General features: G+C 45.8%; 1 long non-coding RNA gene across 3 annotated transcripts in view; it reads right to left on the reverse strand.

Moving 5' to 3' along the window:
* Window positions 1–620: 620 nt before the first annotated feature.
* The window catches only part of LOC142449817 (uncharacterized), a 42,853-nt gene continuing 18,013 nt past the window's right edge, over window positions 621–25,460 (reverse strand). For 2 of the 3 annotated variants that reach the window (XR_012784876.1, XR_012784878.1), the window contains exons 3-7: window positions 8,484–8,575; window positions 7,625–7,717; window positions 7,153–7,312; window positions 4,063–4,160; window positions 621–2,127 (exon numbers count right to left, since the gene is read on the reverse strand). This is a non-coding gene — a long non-coding RNA (uncharacterized LOC142449817). The remainder of the gene's footprint in view (window positions 2,128–4,062; window positions 4,161–7,152; window positions 7,313–7,624; window positions 7,718–8,483; window positions 8,576–25,460) is intronic. The other variant, XR_012784877.1, reaches the window with a different exon arrangement.

A 25,460-nucleotide genomic window follows, 5' to 3' on the forward strand; every position in this document is an offset into this window, starting at 1 on the left:
AGAGGAGCTATGTTTGTTAGGAAGTGGTCAGCTATATTATCAGATGATCCAGCCCAAACTGGCTTCAATACTGAACCCACTGCTGTGCAGTTCACTCTGACTCCTGGAGACCCTCTAGAACAGATTAGAATTGCTCCCAAGGGGTTCTGAGGCCGCACAGCAGTCTGTCCCATCTTTCCACTTATCAACCAGTAGGGTCAAGCTACCAAGCTCTAGGTTTGCAACCCAGTGCTTAAACCCTATTATAGTAAAACACAGCAAAGACTTTACTTTCACGGTTGCTCAGGTCTAGTGGGAGAAATGGGCAATACCCAATAAGTGATCCTCCACAAGTATATAGGGTAAGAAGTGCTGTGAATAAAATCAATCATCTTTAGGGACAGGGAATTAAAGGGGAGCTGGGCTGGAGTGCTCACTAGAGGCAGGGTTGGCAAGACTCCGTCTTACGTACTTTGGACATGTCAGAAGAGAGCAATCCCAGGGGAAGGACATCATGTTTGGTAAAGGAAGGGGAAGGACATCATGTTTGGTAAAGTAGAGGAGCAGCAAAAAAGAGGAAGGCCGCTGTGTGAGTCTGGGAACGTTAGAGAAATCAATCCACAGAGACTCATGTACAAGAGAGAGTTTTATATAAAGGGTAAGTGCGCATCAAGAAAACATCCCAACCCAGCATTGCCCAAGCCCACAAGTCTGACACCAATCCACAAAGTCCTCCATCTCACAAAACACACGCAATGATGCCGACTGCAGGAGTAAAACAGAATCAGTGAACGTGTAAACATCTCAGCGCTGGCAGGGGTCTCCACACGGCTGCTCCAGCACCCAGGGCTGCATTGGGGTAGGTCCATGCGGCTTCTCCTTCGAGATGTCTTGCAGGAAGTGAGCCTTGCCAGCTGAAGCTGGGAACTGGCTAAGGCAGCTGCACCCTGGTGCGAACATCCGAAAGCAAAAGACCCGAGAACTCGAAAGGCGAGCCACTCATCTCTCTGCAGGTCACTTAACCCCACATGTGTTTATCGGCCAGGTTGGCACAATACACTTTAACTATATCAGCCCCCAAGGAGGTGGGTTGACTCAGTGGCTGCATCCGTGGGCTCTGGCATAGAATCAGTTGTAAGGATGGTGCAGGACCGTGCAGTGTTTCGGTCTGTGGCGCATAGGGTCACAATGGGTTGGAAATGGCTCGATGGCACCTAACAATAACAAGAAAAACAACAACTCCCTGTGGTAGTCCCTGGTGCCCAACCACTAACCAGGTTCAACCCAGCCAGCGGCACTGCAGAAGGAAGCCTGGCAATCTGCTTATATAAATATTCTCGCCAAGGAAACCCTAGGGAGCCAGTTGTCCTCTGCGAGGTACAGGGTTGCTATGAGTTAGCAGCAGCTCCTGTGGAGGGCGTGCTTCAGGCAGGTGTCTCCAAAGACGAGATCTGGGCTACAAATCAGGGGAAGAGTGAGCTTCCTAGGCATGGGACACCGGGTATGCCAATGTCGGGTTTTTTTTTAACACAACGCTTTCTAAGGTTAATTTCTGGTCTGCTGCCACAGTCTGATGGGCATGGAGTTCTGTGAGATGTGTGACTGCCTTCTGATGGGCACCAGCTGTGGCCATGCCTTTGTGCCCCCTTCCTTACATTTGGCCCCTTTCCTGGACAGGCGTTCCCCAGACGGGACACATGCCGTGATGGGCAATTTTAAATGCGAATATGTTTCCCCTACCAACATTGACTGCCAAATGTATTGAAATGTATGCAAAGGATGTTTTTTACCCCAAGTCTTACAAAGCTGGGGCCCTGGCCCTGGCACTGCGAGAAGGTGATTTTCAAGACCAGAAAGCACAGACCGAAGTTTCCGGGTCACACAAACTGATCCCACCCATCATAGCTCCAGTTGGGAATTGTTGGGGACACAGCAACTCCGAGATGGCTTGGCTAGCTCTCTTGGTCTTGCTGCCTCTAAGTCATGTGGTTCCACCATCTTCTACCTGTGTCTGGAAGGAGAGAGCAGCACACCAGCAAAGACCTTTTAAGGATCAGACCTGGCTTCGGCGTGTATCATGTCTGGTTGCGTCCTCCGGGCAGAAATCAGTTCTGACCCCAACTTCACTGTGAAGGACATCTGGTCTTCCTGTGTATTTAAAAAAAAAAAAAAGAAAGAAAGTGAATTGGAAATTAGAAGTAGCAATATCTCTGCCACAGCTTATTTCCGCTTCCCGTGGGAAGTTCGAACATAAAGAAGTACTATTATTATTGATATTAGCCAAGTGCTTTCTGAGAGCAGGCCTTGTGCCTACTCTTCATGTTCATCATCCTTTTTGATGCTCCCAATGTTCCGCCCCCCCCCACCGCCTCCCCGCCTCCCCGCTCCCCTGTCCCCATCTGTACACATGAAGAAACTGTGTGTTGGAAAAGTACATTCACTTGCTGAGTTGCTCAACTGTTTTAAATTAGGTGCTGGGTTCAAATATAGGCCTGGCTGACTGGCTTCAGAGCCCAAGCTCTTAATTGCTCTGTTGTACATCTGGGATGATCTGTCTTCAGCTCAGGCTCCTTGATCATAAGCCCCATCCTGGATCCATCCTATTCATGTAAATACCATTTTCCGGCAGGCTCTAAACAGATACCATCAGGAAAGAAGACACTGGCCCAAGTCAAGGCACTCTCCAAATAAACTCAGAGGAGAGAGCAACTGTTCTCCACGACTTCTAGTGTCAGGTTCTAGAAGATGGAGTCTCAGCAGATGGAATTAATAGAATTCACTCCAGCCTCTTAAGTGCATGAAAGTGGAATGGGGTGAAAGAGCGAGGCTTTCTCATCCCGAGCACATCTGCGGCTCAGAACTCAGTCAAGGGCCTTCAGGGGCTGGACGTTTCCTGTCCGAAGCTGTGTGCCCACATGCACCCCTACAGGACGCCACATGCTCTCTCTCCTGCTGTCATGTGGAGGACCCTGCTTCCAGAGGCTGAGAGCTCAAAGCGGACTTCTGGGTGCCACATGGCGATGTGTTGTGCCAGCCCAGGCTCCGTGGACCTGCAGGGGTCAGACACTGTAGCAGCAACTTCCATCCCCCAGAGAGCGAAGAGCATCCTTAGGTCTTCAAACCTCAGAGCAGGATGGAGACCCAGGGCTTCAGACTGGACTTCGGGAGCAACTCCCCATGTCCAGGAGAAAATGTTCATTTTTGAACCAGCTGGAGAAAAGGGCTTCAAAAAAAAAAAAAAGGCAAAAGCCTGAGACAGTTCTGTAAATTGGAATTTGTGAATCACTGAAGCTGAAAACCATCTGATTCAGCAGCGCCTAGGGCATTCCAGAAGCCTCAGCCATCAGGCATTGAAGCCCAGACAAGAGCATGTGTACCAAGCAGAAACCAGATGCGGGCTCCTCAGACTGTCTTGCTGGTCACTTCCAGAGAGGCCATGGTTACAGGTTCAGTCCCTATGAAGTACAGATGGTCCTGGGCAGTATAGTTGCTACTGGTTACAGTTGAGTCTATTTCAACTCACACCAGTCCCATGTGCTACACTGTAGAGCTGGTCTCTTGGGGCTTTAAGGCTCATCACTGGGCCTGTCTTCTGAGCCGTTTCTGTGTTGGTTTGGATCCACAACCGTTTGGTTAAGAGTTGAGCACACAACAGCTTATTCTACCCAGGCCTCCTTAATGCGGCTTCTCATAAACACATGTAGCTGACCCCCACGATTATGAAGGAAGAAGGTGTGCAGAGCTGCGGCCAAGACTGCCTTCTCTCTGGAGAAATGACTGCCACCACAGACCCTCATCGATGGGAAAGGCAGAAGAGTTGAGCTAACATCACCCAGAGGTTAGGTTAGAATTCCTACGCGCCTTGTTTTAGTCTTGTTGGTTGCTCACATGCAGTTTGAATCAGTCATGAAGAGCACACACTAAAGACATGTTGCCTTGTGGAATTGACTGCCTTTTATTACGAACTGCCCTCCTGCTCCCTGGTACTATTCCTTCTCCTGAAGCCTGATCATAACAAGGCCCTTCGAACATGTGTATGACTACTGTTTGCATGGTCAAAGCCTTTTCTGGTCTCTTACTTACATTCTTCTATCTTTGTGTGAGATTCAACGTGGGGTTTCCATCGTCAGAACATAACGGAGGTTGCTTCATAATTGAATCAGACACTTTCTGTCTTTTTCCTGGAATATGAAAACCATTTGCACCTAATGTTATTATTGAGATAATGGAATTTAAATCCATCATCTTTCTATTTGTCCCATTTGTTTTTCTGCCCTTCCTCTCCCTTTTCTGTTTTCTTTTGTATACATTGATCTACCCCCCGGAACTCTTTAAAAAAATCATTTTATTGGGGGCTCATACAACTCATCACAATCCATCCATCCATCCATTGTGTAAAGCACATTTGTACATTCGTTGCCCTCATCATTCTCAAAACATTTTCTTTCTACTTGAGCCCTTGATATCAGCTCCTCATTTCCCCCTCTTCCTCCTACTTCCCCCTCCTTCATGAACCATTGATAATTTAGAAATTATTATTTTCTCATATCTTACACGGTATGACGTCTCCCTTCACCCACTTTTCCATTGTCCAGCCCCAGAGAGGAGGTTATATGTAGATCCTTGTAATCCGTTCCCCCTTTCTACCCTATCTTCCCTCTACCCTCTCAGTATCACCACTCTCACCACTGGTTCTGAAGGGAATGTCCACCCTGGATTCCCTCTGTTTCCAGTTCCTATCTGTACCAGTGTACATCTTCTGGTCTAGCCAGATTTGTAAGATAGAATTGGGATCATGATAGTGGGTGGGGAGGAAGCATTTAGGAACTAGAAGAAAATTGTATGTTTCATCATTGCTACACTGCACTCTGACTGGCTAGTCTCCTCCCTGAGACCCTTCCATAAGGGGATGTCCAGTTGCCTACAGATAGACTTTGGGTCACCACTCTGCATTCCCCCTCATCAACAATGATAAGTTTTTTTTTGTTCTTTGATGCCTGATAACTGATCCCTTCAACACCTTGTGGTCACACAAGCTGGTGTGCTTCTTCCATGTGGGGTTTGTTGCTTCTGAGCTAGATTGCCTTAAAGTGTTTAAGACCCGAGATGCTATGTCTTTTGATAGCCAAGCTCCATCAGCTTTCTCCGCCATATTTGCTTATGCACCCGCTTTGTCTTCAGTGATCATGTTGGAAAGGTGAGCATCATGGATGCCAGTTTAATAGAACAAAGTTTTCTTGCACTGAGTGAGTAGAGGCCCAATGTCCATCTGCTACCTTAATACTAAACCTATAAATATATACACACAGATCTATTTCCCCAGTCTTATATATAAATATATTTACATATGCACATGCCTTTATTTAGACATCTATAAATGCCCTTTGCCTCCTAGCTCTTTGCTCTATTTCCTTTGACTTTCCTCTTGTCCCACTATCATGCTCAGTCTTCATTAGGGTTTCAGTAATTCCTCTCGGCTACATTACCCTTGATCGTGCCCTACCAGGTCTCCTACACCCTCCTCACCACCGATTTGGATCACTTGTTGTTCCCTTGTCCCGGGGTTTGTTAACACCACTGCCTTTCTCCCACCTCCCCCTCTCCCATGTACCCCCGGAACTGCTGGTCCCGTTGTTTTCTCCTCCAGATTGCCCAGAACTCTTCTTTTTTTCAGCTCTTTTGGGTATTAGCTATTTCTCATAGTTTTATTTATTGATTTTTAATTGGTGATTTTTTTAATCGTTTACAATGTTAAAATGAGGAAATGTCTCTTAGCTTTACCCATAGGTGTGCATTTTCTGTGTTTTCATTCTTTTGTGCTCCAAGTGTCTGTGTGGCCCGGTTGTCCTTCTTGAAGACCTGCCACGAGCATCTCTCCCAGCAAAGGTTGCCATTGTCAGTTGTCATTCCTAGTGATGCCACCCACCACAGAACCAACCCGCCTGGTCCTGCGCCTCCCTCATGATCATGGTGATGCTGGGGCTCCTCGTTGTAGCCGTGGGTCTATCCTGCACCTGAATGATTTCCCCCCTTTTCACTGACCCTGTCCTTTACCAGGCCTGTCGTCCCTTTCCAGGGACTGATCTCATCTGACCACATGACCAAAGACATGAGACAAAGTCTCTCCATCCCCTCTTCTAAAGAGCATCTGGTTACACTCCGGCCAAGACAGATTGGTTCGAAGGTTGGCTGGTGACAAAGTCTCACAACTTTTCTATGAAAAGGATCTGTTTTTCCAACTTAATGTTTTTTAAAAATCTCCTTTTTCTGGCATAACATTAAAAAACCTTTGATTAACATATAATTCATGTGCCCCACAACTCAAAGGTTTGGATATATTTTAAAGAGTTGTGTAATCAGCACCACAATAAATTTCAGAACATTTTCTTCATTTTAAAATTCATTATTAACTCCCCATCTCTTCCCAAGGTCATAACATTTTGGGCTGGCCATGTTCATTCTTCATGCCTTCAAATAGATGATTCTTCTCTCTTCTGGTTTACGTGGTTTCTGATGAGAAGTCAAGAATAACTTATATCTTTGTTTTCTGTATGTTTTGTTAGGTAACATCTCTTCTTTTTCTATATAGTATTTTGCTTTTTTATTTACCACTTCTAGTTTTTAGCAATCTGATTGTGATTTCTAATTTACTTTAAAAAATCATTTTATTGGGGGCTCGTACAACTCTTATCATAATCCATCCATCCATCCATTGTGTCAAGCACATTTGTACACTTGTTGCCACCATCACTCTCAAAACATTTTCTTTCTACTTGAGCTCTTGGTATCAACTTCTCATTTCCCCCCCTGCCCCCACCACCCTCCTTCCCTCATGAACCCTTGATAATTTATAAATTATTATTACTTTTTCATGTCTTATGCTGACTGATGTCTCTCATCACCACTTTTCTGCTGTCCATCCCCCTGGGAGAGGGTTAGAGGGACCAGTCCCTGGAGAAGGACTTCATGCTTGGGAAAGTAGAGGGGCAGTGAAGGGGAGGAAGACTCTCAACAAGATGGACTGACCTCAGCATAACCATTGTGAGACAGCACCGGTCTGGGCAGGGTTTTGTTCTGTTGTACACGGGGTCACTATGAGTTGGAACCAACTCAATAGCACCTAACAACAACAACAATTGGTATCATAGGCCTGTGTTTCCTATTGTCTATTACCTGAAAACAGCAGTTTAATGCATTCTGTATAACGTCCTACTTTGTAGTGTGTATTTGCAGCGAGGAAGAAATCCCACAGGAGTGAACGTTTCATGGGCACCAAGAAAAGTTGAGGCGAAGTCCCTTGCTCAATGACAGCAACAAACAGTTGATGGTAGAACTGAGTATAGAAACAAGATATGACAGAATTAAAAATGTAAGCATCAAAATACCTTTCTCTCCATTTCTGATCATATTCTAGAAAGAAGGCAGGTTTTAAAACAAAAAGTCAATCAGTGTAAAAGCAAAATGGCTACTCTCCTTGCTGGCATTTCCAGGAAGGGGAACCACCTAGGTATTTGCTGCTTTAGTTGGCTACTTCAGGGAGGTTCCATACCTGAGATAGTTAAGCTCTATTGTGCTAACCTGGCTGATAAGCACATGTGAGATTAATGCCAGGATAAGAGATAAATGGCTTGCAGAATGGCCTCACCTTTCTGGTTCTCAGGTCTCTTCCTATCTGATGGTCAGACCAGGGTGCAGCTGCTTTAGTCAGTTCCCTGCTTCAGTTGGCAAGGCTCACTTCCTGCAAGACATCCCCCAGGAGAAACAACATGGACCTACACCAATGCATCCATGGGTACTGAAGCAGCCATGTGGAGACCCCTGCCAGCACTTAAGATGTTGACATGCTCACTGACTCAGCTTTCCTCCTGCAGTCGGCGTCATTGCGTGTGTTTTGGGAGATGGAGGAGGACTTTGTGGATTGATGCCAGACATATGAGTTAATGTTGGACTTATGGGCTTGGGCAGCACTGGGTTGGGATATTTTCTGAATGTGCACTTACCCTTTATATAAAACTCTTTTGTATACATATTCTTTTCTGTGGATTTGTTTCTCCAGTCTACCCAGACTAACACAGTACCAAAATAGGCATTCATTTATTTTCTTCATGAGTAGAGAAAGAATGGGACAGCTTTTCACTTATCTTTTTACTCATTTATCTTATCACTGATTCTGTCGTGTTTACCTATGAGGCCCCCATGGTGCTCTAGATGGTGAGTTTTTCTAGGAGGGAGGGGTTGCTCCCAACAGATTTTGTCTTGGCTCCGGAAATCCTCTGCTTGGTCACTTAACCGGAATCTTCCCCTAAATCTCCAGAGATGAGTCATCTCATCTGCCATTCAGCTTTTCTTTCCATCTCTCTCTTTCACTTTTTGGTGTATTTTCTCTCCCTCTCTCCTTCCCTCTCCCTCCACCCCCTCTCTTTCTCTTTCCTCTCCTGTCTTCTCTCTCCTTTCTTCTGTCTTCTCGCTCTCTGTCTCGCACATACACACGAACATGTACACACCAGCACAAGGTCTCAGAGAGTCCCGGGTGCCCTGACAGAGGGATGGCCCAGGGATCTCTCCCAGGATTACTCAAGGACAGAGCCAAAGCCTCCTATGACACGAGGAGAAAAGAAAAAAAGAAACCAATTAATTGAAACACAGATCCTAATTGTGGTGACCTTGATTGGCGGGCAGCAATCCTTCTCACATTGATGGTGGCTTTATAGGGATGTCTCCTTGGACCCGGCCTGGAGTTTCTGAATAGTTAGAGGAGAAGCTAGGGTCTGCTTCTCTATGAAAATAAATGCCACTCTCCCTAGGAGGAATCCCATGGGAAGCCACTGTCAGCTAAACTTTGGTTAGCCATGAATGTTTCAGGAGGCATTTATGAAGTGCTTATTCAGAGTAGGAATGGAGAATGACATTCTTGGGTTAGGAAATAAAGAGAAAGCAAGGAGTTTTCACAGGAAATACAGTGAGATTACATTATTCTTATTATTATCATGAGGTGCCATGGGGTCAGATCCGACCCATAGAGACCCCATGTACGACAGAACGAAAGAGAACAGACCCTGAGAGTTTACTTCACGATGAGTTACTTCAATCTGTCTCTTAATTATTTATCAACTAAGTCCACATTGGAAGAGGCACACCAGCCTGTGTGATCCAAGGATTGTAAATAATAAGATCCAAATCCAAAGGAGGGAATGGTATCAGAGCTTCCACGGTGAACTTCAGTTTGGCAGAAGGCTTTGGAAGACGACGGAAGCGCCAAATCCATCGGCAAGGGTCCCACTTGGATTAGCCTCCAGTGAACCTCTCTGACCAGAGTCCGGGGATGTGAATGACCTTTCTATCATACCAGGACCACTGTACAGTCCATTATAGCACATGTAGTTAGGTTACAATGTGGCACCTTACTGTTTGCTCTCCCTCTTGACCCACTTTCAAGTTGTTTCAGTTTTTAATGTTTTCTGCTTTCTGTTTGATTTAGGGTTTTCTCTGTTTTGTCTAGTCGTTGTTGTTGCTTGTCTGTTTGTTTCGCTTCTTGTTTATGTATTGTAGAATTTTCAAGATGGAGAATCTAGGATAGGTAAATCTATAGAGACAGTAACTGGATTAATAATTACCTGGGGGCATGGTGGGGGAAGGTGGGGGAAATGGGGAGCTCACAAGAATGAGGATGAGAGGGAAATGTTTTGAAATTGATTGGGGTGATGATTCCACAACTTTTCTTAATATGATTTCACGATAAAATTGTATGATATTTGAAGTCTATGCCAATAAAACTATTTTAAAAAGATGTCTTTAGCTTCTTTGGCGTGTGAGTATCACAATAACAGCAAAGCTTAGGGATATGTTATAGTTTGTAGGCCCGTCCACAATCGCTAGGAGCCTCAGAGGGGCTGTGGGTAAGCTTAGGCATATTAACTGTAGACTTCCCAGCCATTCTGTGGAAGAAAGATGGGGCCGATTGTTCCCATAAATTTTTAAAGCCTCAAAAATTCTAAGTACGGTCTCCGTGAGCTGGAATCAACTTGCTGATAGTGGGACATGTGTGTGGGGGTGAGGGTGGGGGGTGGGATGGTGTGTCAGAGGTCCACATTATTTCCTTGTACTCTCTCAGGAGTAGCCCTGGACATAAACAGTAATACTGAGTATGAAATGGGAGCTCAGAGAAGGGAAGTCATCCAGCTGCTAAGCGCATGGCCTGAATTTGAACTTAGACATCTAACTTCTGGCCTTGTGATCCTCGTTCTGCTCTTCATGTCAACGGGAAACGCTGCTTGCCAGGACTGAGTAGTCTGTCTTTATTACTGGGACCATCAATTAAGCCTTTTGTGTGTACAGCTCCTCCGCAGAATGCCTAGTTCTGTGTCAAAGTCATCGTATCAGTCGGATATGCTCGCTGCCAACCTTGGGCATTATTTCTTCACCTTCGTGACTGGTTGTATGGGGTGAAAGAGGACGGCAAGTCGAGCCAGGGAAACAAAGGCACAAGAAACTTAAATATGTAGGGACACCATGTAGCGTTTGCTGGCCAGATGTCCTAGTGTTCCACCTCTAACAGCTGGGTAGCTCAAGAAAGGAGGGGAAGCAGGAATTCATTGATAGTCATCATTAGGAAAACAAGATGTGCTTGATTTACTGGATGAGGCTGCAAGGCTAGTCCTTGGGGCATCCCTGGAATCAAACCCAGTCTGTTGCCCTTGGGCCATTTCTAACTCACAGCAACCCTGCAGGACAGAACTACCCGAGAGGGTTTCCAAAGCCCTATTCTGTATGGAATCAGGGGACCACATCTTTCTCCCTTGGAACAACTGGGGGGTTTGAACCACTGACCTTCTGCTCAGCAGGTGAGTGCTTAGCCATTGCCCTAGCAGTGCTCCTTAAAGTGGTGTCTGCTGGCCTCAAAGGCTAGTTGGGTTAAAGGACATAATACGTTTCCCGCTTCTCTAAGATTTCTATTAATCAGGTTGTGCTACACGGTGATTCAATAAAGCTGCAATGTAAGGGATGTCTGGCAGATTTATTCTGCAATATGATACTTAGCTCATAATGGTCGTTTATCTGGGTAAGTGTGAGATCCAAATGGACATCAGGGATCATATTTCCCCCCATTTCAGCCTTTCGTCTCTCAAAACAGCCCACCTCAACTCAACTTTATCCAGGTCAACACACTACATTTGTAATGGAAGGCTTCCTGGAGTTTAGGGTCTATTTGAGAATGATGAGGTAAGTACTGCCCACCAGTCATGCTCATCCAATTAGGAAGTGTGAGTTTCAGTTAATGTTCTCTCTCTCTCTCATGTCAGAAGAGGCTTTAGCTCTGTCCTTGAGTAATCCCGAGAGAGATCCTCAGGGTCATCCCTCTGTCAGGGCGCCAGGGACTCTCTGAAACCTGTGCTGTGTGTGTATGTTAACGTGTATGTGCGAGACAGAGAACTAGAAGACAGAAGACAACAGACAGGAAAGGAGAGACACTGAATGGCAGGTGAGAATGGCTGATCTCAGGAGAAGAATCTGTTAGTTTCCATTTGGGTAGCATTTTTTTTTAACACAGATGTCATTATGGTTGCCCCGACTCATGCCAGTCTAAGCTATTTCAAAGTAAAGCTGTGTGCCATAGAGTTTTCAATGGATATATATATATATATATATATATATATATATATATATATATATATATATATATATATATGATAGCCAACCAGACCTTCCTTCTAAAGCATTTCTGGGCAGCCTGGAACCACCAAATTTCTGGCTAGTAGTCAAGTGCGTTATCCTTCTGCATGATCCAGGGTCTCCCTTGAATACCTACTATATTGAATACATACTCTATGCTAATTATAGTGGGAATCTGCTCTTTTGGTCATATCTGTACCACTCCCTTTGGGGTCCTGCTGTTCCCAATGCAGTGGGTTCCCATGGTCAATCATTCTGTCACCACTCGGGGTGGTGGTGCTGGTGAGCTAGCCAGTAGATTTCCCGCTTCTTCCCAAGGCCATCGTGGACTCTCCTCCCGGCCCCCTCCTCTCTTCTAGTGAACTTGTGTAGCTTTGACTGGCATAGCAGCAAATGGCTTGTAGCCTCCCCAGCAGGCTGCCTTTCCTGGGGCCAAGGGAAGAATGTAGGATTCCTGTGGGAAGGTAAGCAGACTATGGCTCAAAGTGACCTTGCACGAGCTTGCTCTATGCCTCTTTTCTGGTCTCACCAGCCAGATGAGCACTCTGACTCACGGGAGAGAAGGGCGAGGAACTGGACAGTGGACAGCACATGTTCCTGTATCAGCATTCTCTCCTATCAAGCAGGAAGGACATTCCTGCCCTCTCTTATTCCAAAGCAGGAACAAACACCCTCCTATCATTGGTGCAAATGGTTTTCACTCACCTACTAACCTGGTGGTGGCAGGAGCTCAGAGCTTGGCGGCTACCCACACGATTGGTAGTACAAACCCACCGGCCGCTCCGTGGGAGAAAGATGAGGCTGGAAACCCCAAGGGCAGTTCTCGTCGGTCCTATGAGGTCACTTTGGGTCAGAACTGACTGGACTGCAACGGGTTTGCACAGCCAGCTTAAAGGTCAGTCATGTGAACTTACCCAGTGGAGCCATGGGGTAAGAAAAGGGCTGGAAATCGGTGACCATCAAGGTGGTAAGTGAGAAAGAAAGCCCTAAAGAGACCCTGGGCTCACAGTGTTCCAATCTGCAACCAATCGTGGGGAAAGCACAGGATCAAATGGCCTTGTGTGCTGCTGTGTGTGGGGCGGCCAGGAGTCCGGCGCTCTCTCTACAGTAGCTAACAACAAGAACAACATGTTTAGTGCCTACTATATAATCGATATACAGAGGGCTTTAAAAAACTCATGGAGACTGTAGATTCTGGAAAAATGTGCATGAATTTAAAAAACGTTTAAGGAGTTGCCTTGTGTCATGGTTGGTTGTGAGTGCTGGCAAATCTCAAAGCTGTTGGGCAGGCTGGAAACTCAGGCAGCATTTCTACGTTCCAATTCTAGGAATTCTGTCTTGGCCAAAATTCCTGCTTCTCTGGGAAATCTCACCTTTTGCTATGAAGATTTCCAACAGATTGGACAAGGACCCCCTGCAATAGGGAGGGCGTTTGCTATGAGTCAACGCACTGTGACTGTTTAACACGTTTACAAAAATACCTGGACCGTCACATCCAGACTTATGGTTGACCAGACAACTGGGGACCAACGCTTAGCCAGTGGGCACACGAAATGAACCATCACACTGAGAAATGGCTCCCTGGACCTCATACTTTTCCTTCTGACCTGCGCGTACCCCTTTAGCCAGCCGACCTTCCACTGGCGCTGGAGGTTGAGGTGGAGTGTCATTGATGTAGTCAGTAAGACAGCTTCCAAGGACCCAGAGCCTACCGGAGAAGGTGGAAAGTGAATTTTGCAGCCAAGTTCACCGTTAGCCTCATCCCTGATTGATAGTCAAGGAAACAAACCAAGGTCCAGAGTGGCCCCACGATAACATTGATAATACATTGCAAAGACAGACCGCAGCTCAGTTCCCTGACTTTACACTCCGTGCTTGTCACAAACCTTCTGGCCCTGGGGCCTTTGGCTGGACCTCCAGGCCTCTGCTGTCTACAGGCCTGGGCACCATGCCAGAAGACAGGCGATGGCATCCACTGTGCCAGGCACATGCCAGGCACAGTTCCATGCAGTTTCTTCACCACAGGTGAGGGAGCTGTGACAGGTTCCATTCTACAGATGACCTTTCAGAGCCTGGAAAGGGGGGTGGTGGTCGCTGAGTAACCTACTGGAGCCCACACAGCACGTTAAGACTGGACCTAAGTTTGGCTGATTCCCTACTCCCTGATCTCCTCTCTGTCCCACAGAAGGAGAGGAAGTGGGAAATGAGAGGGAGAGAAGGAGGGGGAGGCTGTAGGCTGTGGTGGGAATGGCTGGGGGCTTATTAGAAGGGGATGGAAGACAGGAAGAGAGGAATTATGCAGATGGTGGTGCTGTTCACCCTCAGGAAGCAGAAGGCTTGTGGGCTGGAATCCCGGGGTGCCATCTGGAGCTCGGCAAGGTCCCAGGGCAGCTGTTCTCTGCACAGCTCAGAGAGCAGGCCTGCGCTGGACTGCAGTTTCACCCCAAGGCATGGAGGTCTGGGCTTCGCAGCGGAGTGGACCTGTCTGACTAAGCAGCAGGCAGGAAGGCAGACTCCCATGTTCAGTACGGTCAGGGGGCTCGGATCCGAGTATCTGCTATTCACACATTTGTGTGGTGTCTCGTTCCACCCCCAGGGCCTGCATGTCTCTCTCCGTTGCTTTCACTGCTGCTTTGGTTTCCATTTGGTCATTTGTTGTTTTAGTTCAGTTTAGGTTTTCTGTCTGCTCCCAGGCCCTGGAGACAGAGGCTCACTTGAATGGTCTTCAGACCTCTTTCTTCTCTTACAGCCCCCCCACCCAAAAAAACCAACCGCATTACTCCTCATTTTGGGTAGCCCACTGTATGTAGTGGCCCCGGGGGACAAGCTGGGGAGAGTCAGCTGCTTTGGCCTTGCCCCCTCATAGGCTCCTAGCAGCCAATATCCAATCAACTTCTCAATTGCTCTGAATTCCAGGTCTGCGTCCCCTGTCCTGATTTCTGCCTGCAGGGTTTCTCACTGGATTGTGTCCAGTGTTTCCCAAGCTGCTTTCCCCACTGCTTCATTCTCCTCCACACTGCCGCTGCCGCCACCTTTCCAAAGCACCGATCGGGGTTGCCTTTGAAAATGGCTCATCAGGACGTTGAACCACCATAGCAAGGAAAGATAGCACCTGAAGGTGCCCTGGTAGTCCAGTCAGGTAGATGCTCTAGGTCATGGTTCAAACCCGCCAGCCCTGGAATGATGCCTAAGTCTAAGAAACCCCGCAGAGCAGTTCTTTGCTCTCTACAGGATCACTGTGAGTCAGAACTGAATCGACAGCAGCAGTGGATACGGTAAAGTAGGGTTCCTAATCAGTTGACTTTACAGTAGGGAGGTCTCCCGGATTATCAGTGCCGTCACACAGGTCTCTATTCGCAGTAGAAGAGGCAGGCAGACAGGAAGGTCGCAGATATGAGGAGCATGGGAACGATTTCATGTGTCATTCCTGGCTTTGAAGTGGAGGGGGCTCCTACCGTGCTGCTGATGAATACTGAAAATACTACGAACTGCCGAAAGAACCAACAAATCTGTCTTGGAAGACAGACAGCCAGAATGCTCCTTAGAAGCGAGGATGGCAAGACTCTTCTTATGTGCATTGGACATGTCTCAGGCGAGACCACTCCCTGAAGAAGGACGTCATGTTGGTCAAGTGGAGGGACAGTGCAAAGGAGGAAGCTCTCAATGACAGTGGGCTCAGGCACAGGAACCGTGGTGAGCATGGTGCAGGACCGGGCAGTGCGTCCTTCTGGTGTGCACACGGTTGCTATGGGCTGGAATGTACTCACAAGCATCTAACTATAACAACAATACGTCAAGGAAATGGAAACCAGTCTGTCAACAGCTTGGATGAGTCTGGAAGCAAGTTCTTCCCCAAAGCTTCCAAGAAGGAACACAATGCAGCCACCACCTTGACTTCAGCCACGTTAGACCCTGAGCAGAGAGTTCCATCAGGAAGCATCGGAGTCCCACCCACAGAGCTGTGAGAAGCCAAATGACATTGTTTGGGGACACTTGTTACACAGCAATAGCACCCAGATACAGAGGGCGGGTGACATGAGCTGCACATTCCTGCTCACCAGCGGTGTTTTCCATCCTCCTGGCTATTGATCCAAACAGGGCTTGGCACTGTATGTAACAGGAAGGCACTCGGGCGGATGTAAGCAGAACGGGAATCTACTGAGAGGTTATGGGGGAGGGGGAGGCTCCCAGCCGCTCTAGGAAAACTGGTGAACGAAGTGGAGAGAGCCACTGCAATGAAGGGAGGCCAGGTGGCAGGACCACAGAGCCCGCCTGTTGAGGAACCCACAGTTGCCAGGGTGGAGCATTGGTGTCCTGGCTGTGCTGCTGCTTTGAGAGCTCTGGCTGGGCCCCAGGGCACTGCCCAGAGCCTTGCTGCCTTGGGAAATGAGACCGTCTCAGTCAGAATTGCCGAAACGGGGGCTCTACAACCCCTGCTTCTTTGGAGCACTGCCTTCAGATTTGAAATGCGGGACTGATGGGTCTCATGGTCTGGGGCATGGCCTTCGGCCTAGAAGGTTCAAATGTCCCACTAACTGTCAAACCGTTCTCTATCATCCCACTAGCCACCCAGCGGTGAGCCACTCCCATACCCACTTCAGAGATGAGGAAGCAGAAGCCTGGCAAGGTCTAGCTACTTGCCTCATGGCCCGAACGTACAACGGGCAGAGCTGAAATTGAACTCAGGCCATCATCCAAGTCTTTTTAAAAAATCATTTTATTGGGGGCTCATACAGCTCTTATCACAATCCATCCACCCATCCATCCATCCATCCATCCATCCATCTATCCATCCATCCATCCATCCATCCATCCATCCATTGTGTCAAGCACATTTGTACATACGTTGCCATCATTGTTTTCAAAATATTTTCTTTCTACTTGAGCCCTTGGTATCAGCTCCTCATTTTTTCTCCTTCCCTCTGCCTCCCTCCCTCATGAATCCTTGATAATTTATAAATTATTATTATTTTCTCATGTCTTACACTGTCTGATGTCTCCCTTTAGCCCCTTGTCTGTTGTCCATCCCTCTGGGAGGGGTTCTAAGTAGGTCATGGTGATTGGTTCCCCTTTTCTCCCCCCACCTGCCCCTTCCCTTCCTGGTATGGCTACTCAATATTGTTCCCGAGGGGTTTATCTGTCCTGGATTCCCTGTGTTTCCAGCTCTTATCGGTACCCATGTACATGCTCTGGTCTAGCTAGATTTGTAAGGTAGAATTAGGGTCATGATAGTGGGGGAGGGGGGGGGAAGAAAGCATTAAAGAACCAGAGGAAAGCTGTATGTTTCATCAGTGTTTTACTGCATCCCCCACGGCCCTCTGTAAGGGGATGTCCAATTGCTTACAGATTGGCTTTGGGCCTCCACTCTGCTCTCCCCACCTCATTCACATTATGATTTTTGCTCTGGGTCTTTGATGCCTGATATCTGATCCCATGGACACACAGGCTGGTGTGCTTCTTCCATGTGGGTTTTGTTGCTTCTCTGCCAGATGACCGCTTGTTTATCTTCAAGCCTTTAAGATCCCAGACACTATATCTTTTGATAGCTGGGCACCATCAGCATTCTTCACCATATTTGCTTACATCATCCAAGTCTTGAGCCCACCCTGGGGCCTTTCCCCAGGGTGACTTTGGCTCAGATGCTTCCGTGCCGAGGAATTCCATTGGCTTTGGCTCTGGTGGGCTCAAGAGGAGCAGGAGCAGGCCAAGCTCAGTTCCAACCCGTTTTCTTGTGAGGCCCAGGCTTCAGGGCAGGACTTGATGACTTTGGGGCTCTGCATTGGCCCCTTTTCATTACACCCCATTGTGTGATGACTTGGTCTGCCTCCTGGTGACTGTGGGCAGTCGAGATGATTCCAAATCATAGTAACACTATATATATGGCAGACTAGGACCAGGTTGGTAGATTTCCATCCCGTGAAACCAGTGGGTAGGTTTAAACCCCTAACCTTGTGGTTAGCAGCCAAGTCCTGAACCATTGCATCACCAGGGCTCCTTGGTCTACCATCTATCAAGTTGCAACCTACACAGCCATGTCTGAGACCCTTCTGGCATGACCACTGTGGGTCACCTCACCTTTCCCTGTACTGCGCCACCATGCACACCAGCTCTCCCATTGCTGCCCCTCTCTTCTCAGCACTGCAAAGGAAATAGGAAGTAAGTAGGGTGACAGGCTCTGTGTTCCATACGTTCTGGGCCCTTCTCTTGTCTCACATTCCACAGTTCAGAGTCAGACCAACCAAATCCAGGCCAAAAAGGTGCCGTTTGGAGTCTGTTTCCTGCACGGGACTCTGGAGCAGGTCCAGCCACAGGGTGCTGGTGGAGAGAAGTTTGAATTGCTAGCTGAAGGCCCTCAATGAAATGGATTGACACTGTGACTCCCACAATGGGCTCAGACATAGGAAGAATGGTGAGGATGGCGCCAGACCGGGCAGGGTTGCATCCTGGTGTGCGTAGGTACGGTGGCTGTGGGTTGGAACCAACTCCGTGGCATTTAAGAGCAACATATCGAGACACACTTTGCTCCAAGTGTTTGGCTCACATCATTCATATAATTCTCAAGAGACCATTACGATCCTTATTTTAAAAGGGGAGAATCCAAAGCACTGAAAGGGAGTAAGTAGTTGGTGGAGCTGTAGATCACCAACAGGGATTTGGATGCTGACATTGTGACTCCAAAGCCCGCTTGCTTTACACCAAGTGATATAGCTCCCCAGTTATCTGCTCACCTTTATCACATCCCACTTAGCTAGTATCATCGTCCACAGTTAAATCGGATTTAACAGATATCCATTGCCATGTAAATTTCAGATAATCAAAGGATACCTTTTCCAGTGTAAGAATAGTGCAATATGTCTGTCTGATCATATGTGTAGACTCTTCTAAGCTCATAGTGGGTGTTCAAAAAGCCTAGTTTCCTTCTGTGGCAGGCATCACTGGATCTCCAACTCCTACGATCTGTTAGTAACAGATATTATCCTTAGGAATAAACTCCAATGCCCAGCTGGGCACCTCATCTAGAATCAAAGACTATAATTGGCAGTCTCCTTTATAACTAACGATGACAACGTGGCTAAACTGTCAAATGCAACACAGTCACAAGTATTGTTTGGAGCTTCTGGAAGCTTCCTTAGAAGGAAGGGGCATATTATCTGGCCTTCAATACAGATGAAATGACTGGCATTCGAGCACTCATTGTGGCCATAAGATGACCTTGAGACCAGAAGCTATAGGATGAGGTAACTGAGCAAAAAGATGTGTCCTTAGTAACATATGCATCTTGGACTTCCTCCCTTAAGACTTCTTTTATATGTGAAGAAAAATCAGTTGGTGCTATTGGGTAAGCCTTGTACTACTAACCCTAAGGTCAGTGGTTCAAACCCACCAGCCGCTCCTTGGGGAAAAGATGAGGCTATCTGCTCTCCTAAAGATTTTCAGTCTCAGAAATGCTAGATAGGGTGACTATCAGTTGGAACAGATGGAATGTTTGTTTGCTTTTATTAACCGGATCTGTGTAAGTAGCAGCCAAATACAATTTATAACTAAAATGTAAATATTCAATGATCACCTGCCATTGACTAGACATTGTGCTAGCTTCTAGACATAAAATAATACCGTCATGTCAGCCCAGTGTTTGGTTAGCACTAGGAGAATCCTCGGCAACACCTCAGTGAATCCCTTCATCATAAAAGTACACGATCTGTACTACATTTTCCCCTTTCAGATTCAGGGAGTTTAATACATCATGCTTCTGGGGCTCATCCCATATTGCCATCATTGGTTCCTGCAAAAATACTCTCTGTTGCTATTCGAACTCCCATTTCTATCACCCCATATCCATCCTCTCCAGTAGCATTAGACACTCACACTAACATGAATATGCTTTATGTGTCCTTAAATATGGTTTATGTTCTTGTAAAATATTGCCTGTATGTCTTTTTAATTCTCCTAAATGATGTTGTGCTATAAATCTCATACTTCTTTTCTTAGCAATATACTTAAAAAAACAATAATGCAAATACTACTTTTAACAATATAACTACCGAATGAAGTTTCTCAGGAGAAATTTCTTCTTCTTGTTGTTGTTAGGTGCTATTGAGTTGATTCTGCCTCATAACAATACCTATGTACAATAGTCCAATATTAGCCCATTTGTCTGATACTAGTTCAAAAATTCCTCTTCAGACTCATGTTGTCACTCACAATGATGCCGAATGTAGGAAGATGAGAGGCTGGTGGGTGAAAACTCCTGTGGATCCAATGGCAGTGGAAACACTACAGGCTTGTCTCTGCAGGTCTCCACCATATGGTTCACTCAGGTCTCAGAGTAGCTCCACATGGCTTGTCCACAGAAAGACAAAGGCAGAGAGAGAGTGTGACCCGCCTCCAGGCAGAAAGAGAGGAAGTTCCCAGAGTCCTCCTGATTAGGCCACACCCACAAGGAGGCATGATTGACAGGTTAAGCTCCCCACCCCTCTTCATTCTTTTATCACGTTGACATGAAATTGTATAATGATCAGAGTGTCTGACTTCTTTAACTAAATGCAGTGTCTGCAAGCTTTTCCCATTTTGTAACATCAGTATGTGATTATTTTTTCTGGGATAGTATTCCACTGAATGGATATAACAACAACACCCAAACTAAACAAACAAAATACCCCAATCCCAATACTGTCTAGTTGATTCTGACTCATGCATACCTATGCTGTAAGACGGAGTGGAACTGCCCCATAGAGTTTCCAAAGCTGTACTCTTGACGAAAGCACTCCTTGTTTGAAGGAGTGGCTGGCAGGTTTAACCCACCAGCCTTTGGGCTAGTAGCAGAGTCGTCCTTAACCCCTGTGCCACCAGAGTTCGATCGAGTACATTTAATTTATCCACTCATCTATTTTTTGATATTTGCATGGTTTTCTTTACATCCCTTGCTATTGTGATTAATGCCACTAGAGAGATTTTTTTTTTGCACAAGTATTTCTTTAGAGGGCCAGTTTTCTTTTCTTTTGTGTGTGTACACAGGAGTGAAATCGCTGGGTCATAAAGTAATTTTATATCTAATTTTAAAAAAAGGAATTGCCAAACTATGTCCTATAGCAGGTGTGGCATTTTGCTTTTCTATCAGCAATATTCAAAAGTTCTAATTTATCTAGATCCGGCATCCTCAAACTACGGCCCATGGGCCACATGCTGCCCACCGAGGACATTTATCTGGCCCGCTGGGTGTTTTTGCCTCGTTGATTTTTTAACTTCAAAATAAGATGTGTGCAGTGTGCATTGGAATTTGTTCATAACTTTTTGTTAAACTATAGTCCGGCCCTCCAATGGTCTGAGGGACAGTGAACTGGTCCCCTGTTTAAAAAGTTCAAGGACCCCCTGCTCTAGATGCTCACTCTATTTTCCATTCTTTTGATAATGGTCATGAGTGATAATGAGTGTGAAGTGGTATCTCTGGAGTGTTGACTTACATTTCCTTAAGAACGAATGACATTGAGCCTTTTTTATGTGCATATTGGGCATCTATCTATCTATCTATCTATCTATCTATCTATCTATCTATCTATCTATCTATCTATCCTCCACTTCAGAGGATCGAGTCACTGGTCACCCTATGGACAGCAATGGAAGATTGTCAAATATTGGAAATCTCCTGACCAGCACAGACTATTGTAAGAGACGGTGCTGGAGGATGGGCTTCTCAGGTCAGAGGCACTGGAAAGAGCTGGCAGGAAGAGCTGCCTTTTCAAAGCAGAGTTGACTTTACCAACACGAATAGAGCCTTCGGGGCCTTCCTTTGCTGATGGGCATGACTCAAAAGGAAACGCCTACAAACATGTATTCATTGTCAGATGATGGAGTGTACAAAGTATGAATTGAACCAAGTGGGAAGTCGTCAACAATGCAAAGACAAACTGAAAAATCGGTGTCTCAGGTGCTCATGAGCTGACACACACTTGAATTGGCCATTTTCAGGGGATAACGGAATCGCTTACTCTGCTAGGACGGACAGATGGAAGAACAATGGCATCGTATCAAACCCTTTGTCTCTTTACATGTAGAGTGTCTTATTTTTAATGTAAGAATCCTCTATAGATTCTGGACCCTAGACCCTTATCAGCTAAATGTTTTTCAAAATCTTTTCTCTTTACATGGGGTTATCCTTTCAATTGCTAGATACTCTCCTTCGATGGGTAAACTTTTTCAGGAAGTCGAATTTATCTCTGTTTTTTCCCTTTGATTGCCATGCTAGTTCTTTGGTGCTGCTGTAACAGAAATATCACAAGTGATGGTTTAAACAAACACCCCCCCCCCCACCCACACACACTATTTTCTCACAGTGTTGGAAGCGCATACGAGTTGGGTTGCTACCAGCAAGGTCAGCAGTGTGCAAACACGAGCCACTCCATGGCAGAAAAGGCAGGTCTCCACTCCTACAAAGACCTACAGCATTAGCAGCCCACAGGGGCAGTTCCACCGTGTCCTATAGGGTCACTCTGAGTCAGAATCGAATCAATGGCAGTTGGGTCTTTTGTTGTTTGTTTGTTTGCTTGCCGTTGTCTTTTGAGGAGGCTAGAAGTCTTAATTCAGACTCCTGATTCAAGAGGAAGGACTCTCTTTTTGCCAGCTCCTCAGCCTCTGCTTCTGGTTTCCTTCAAGAGCTCTATGTGTCTTGTCATCAGTCTTACCCCATTTCGCTAGCTCTACTTGTTAGCTTGTGCTTAATCTCTTTTTATACCTCAAAAGAGACTGATCTAAGACATACCCTACATTAAGCCGGTCTCATTAACATAACAAAGACACCCTATTCCCAAATGGGATTATAACCACATGCATAGATGTTAGGATTTACAACATATAGTTTGGGGATGCAATTCAATCCATAACAGTTGCTTATGCTTTTGGCTTCATATCTAAGAAACTGTTGCCTAATTCAAGGTTAGAAAGATAAATGCCTTTGTGGGTTTTTTGGTCTCCTTCTAATCGTCTTAAAGTTTTAGCTCTTCCATTTAATTCTTTGATCTCTTTTGAATTATTTTCTGTATATGATGTGAGGTAGAGGTCCACATTCATTCTTTTGCATATGGATATTCAGTCACTCCAGCAACATGTGTTGAACAGACTCTTCTTTATTGGTTAATTGGTCGTGACACCCTTGTTGAAGATCAATCAGCCATATTGCTATTAGGTGCCATTGAATTGGTTCCTACTCATGGTGAACTCATGCATGATGAATTAAAAATTGCATGGTCCTTTGTCGCTCTTTGAGAAAACCAGCCTGTTTGCTCCTGTAAAGATTTATAGTCTCAGAAATACCATGGGGCCAGTATATTCTGTCCCACAGAGTTACTAAGAGTTGGAAGGGAATCAGTGGATCAGTATATCTTGTTTGTTTGTTTGTTTTCAAAATGATCAGTTCTTGATCATCTGCTAGCTCCTGGAGTAGTTGCGTATCATCCAATGCGTTTGGTACGGTGACTCTGTGTACTCCGACCATCCTTTTTTTTTATGCTCCCTGAATCATTCAGGTCCTTTTGCCCATAGAGTCCTTCAGCATTGAATTCCTTCAGTATTGAATTTTGTCTTCAGTTATTTCAGTTTGTGGAGAGAATGGAAAGATAATGGGATTTCTCCCACAAACTTATGAACTTCCCTAGTATATCTGCTGTACCTATTTTGCTTTCTTCCCTCTTTTATCCCATTACTTATAAAGTAGAAGATGTAAAAGTGATTAGCATGTTTTGGTTCTATGCGTATTCATTGTATCATGTTATGTTTCGGTCTGAGTTTATAATTCTCTTTATTTATACATCATCTATGGGGAACCCTGATGATATAGTTGGGAGCGACCAGTTGCTCCACAGGGGAAAGAGGAGGCTTTCTACTTGCATCAAGTTGCAGCCTTGGACACCCACAGGGGCAGTTCTACCGTGTCCTATGGGGCTACCCTGAGTCAGCATTGACTTTATGGCACTGGGTTTGGGTTTGGTTTTTATAGATTATTCATGGATTTAGGAGATGTGACAAGGGGTGGATTATAATGGATAAGGTTGAGTCATGGTAGTTAGATTTTGTCAATTTGCACTTGTGGAAGGGTGGAGGCCAACCGGTCAGTCGGGTCACAGTCTGATGTTTCCTGGGAGAAGCGGCCTTTTTATAAGACCAAATTAGGAACTACCTTCCGCTCCCTCAGACCTTGGCTTTTATCCTTGCTGGGACTCCGTGTCTGCCTCCTGGGGCAGCCCCATATGGATTGCGAGACCCTAAGAACTGTCCGCATCCTTCCCTGTTTTCACTCACCTTAGATCCACTTGACTGTGCACTCATGGCCAATGATATCCCCACTTCCCACTTCAGCTTTCAGTGTCATCTGCCTGCAGTTACATGAGGCTGAAGAAGGCCTTGGTAGCATCAGACCTCTGGATGTGAGTTGGACTGGGCTGGGGAGTTTTCGTGATGTGAAGTTACTTCTTGATATAAAGTTCTTTCTTGTACACAGATGAGTGTCACTGGTTGGTTTCTCTAGCCATCCCATCCTAACACACGTGTCAACCTGGCTAGGCCATTATCCTCAGTAACTATCCTAAATTTTTCAGCCTGTTTACTGACTTGTAGATTTAGGGATTTCCCAGCTTCCCAACCAAACCCACTGCCCTCAAATAGATTCTGACTCAGAGTGACCCTGTAGGGTGAATTAGAATTGATCCTTAGGGTTTTCGAAACTAAAAATCTTTACTGGAACAGACAGCTCACCTCTCTCTTTCAGAGTGGCTGGTGAGTATGAAACGCCCCCCAGGACACCTTAATTGACCATAGTCTGAGCTTATTTATGGATTCTCATTCTTTATGCCAGCACCATACTTATTTTATAATAACCCTGGTATAGTTTTGCAATAGGCTTTTATGTTGGGGTGTTGAATTGCTCCAGCTTTGTTCTATTTCAAGATTAGTGCAGCTATTTGGGGTCATTTTCATTCCTTTTGAAAGTTGTTTAGTACTCTGTTGTGAGAATGTACACTTTGTCAGAATCAGCTTCCTATTGATGGGCATTTAAGTGGTTTCACTTCTCTATGATTAGTCATGCTACAGTGAATAACTTCACATATGTTGTGTTTATTTGTAGGCGTGCATTGATAGTATGAATTCTTAGAAATAGACTCACAGGGTCAAAAGATAGATGCTACATCACTTCATGAGATAGTTCCAAATTCCCTGACATAGAGTTGGATTATTTCGATCTCCTTCAGCCATATATGAGTCAATTAATCCAAAGGGCATCTAACTAGTATTCAATGGTAACTCAGTATAGATTTCATTTTTTCTTATTACGAGTGAAGTTGTACACTTTTTCATGTCTTTCTGCGTCACATCTTTTACGAGTGTTAACATTCCATTTAAAAATTGATCCCCATTGCTTTATGAATGGAGAGAGACATTTAAAATTTTTTTCTGCTGCATCCTAGACTTTCAATCAATATTAATCATGACTGTTGGATGCCTTCTATAAGAATATTTAATTAATGAACCTGTGCCGTATGGCAAGCAATGCGTTTGGATATTCCGGTAAACACGGTGATAGACAGCCTTGGCACGGGGATCAGGACATAAGCAAGCAGGGGTGGCTTGAATTTGCATTTCCATCTGCACAGAGGTATGTGGTGCTCTCTGTGAAAGGGCCAAGCCAGGCTTTCCTCTTACTCTTGCCAACTCTGATCAGGACGAAGGGAGCTGGTGGGTTTGCTCTTTTTCTTTACCCAGGTGACCCTGCTGGGCACATGCTCCTTTTATGAGACTCGCTGGGACCGTGGTTCTAAATGGAA

The sequence above is a fragment of the Tenrec ecaudatus genome, chromosome 6 (assembly GCF_050624435.1).
Source record: "Tenrec ecaudatus isolate mTenEca1 chromosome 6, mTenEca1.hap1, whole genome shotgun sequence".
NCBI classification, from domain to species: Eukaryota; Metazoa; Chordata; class Mammalia; order Afrosoricida; family Tenrecidae; genus Tenrec; species Tenrec ecaudatus.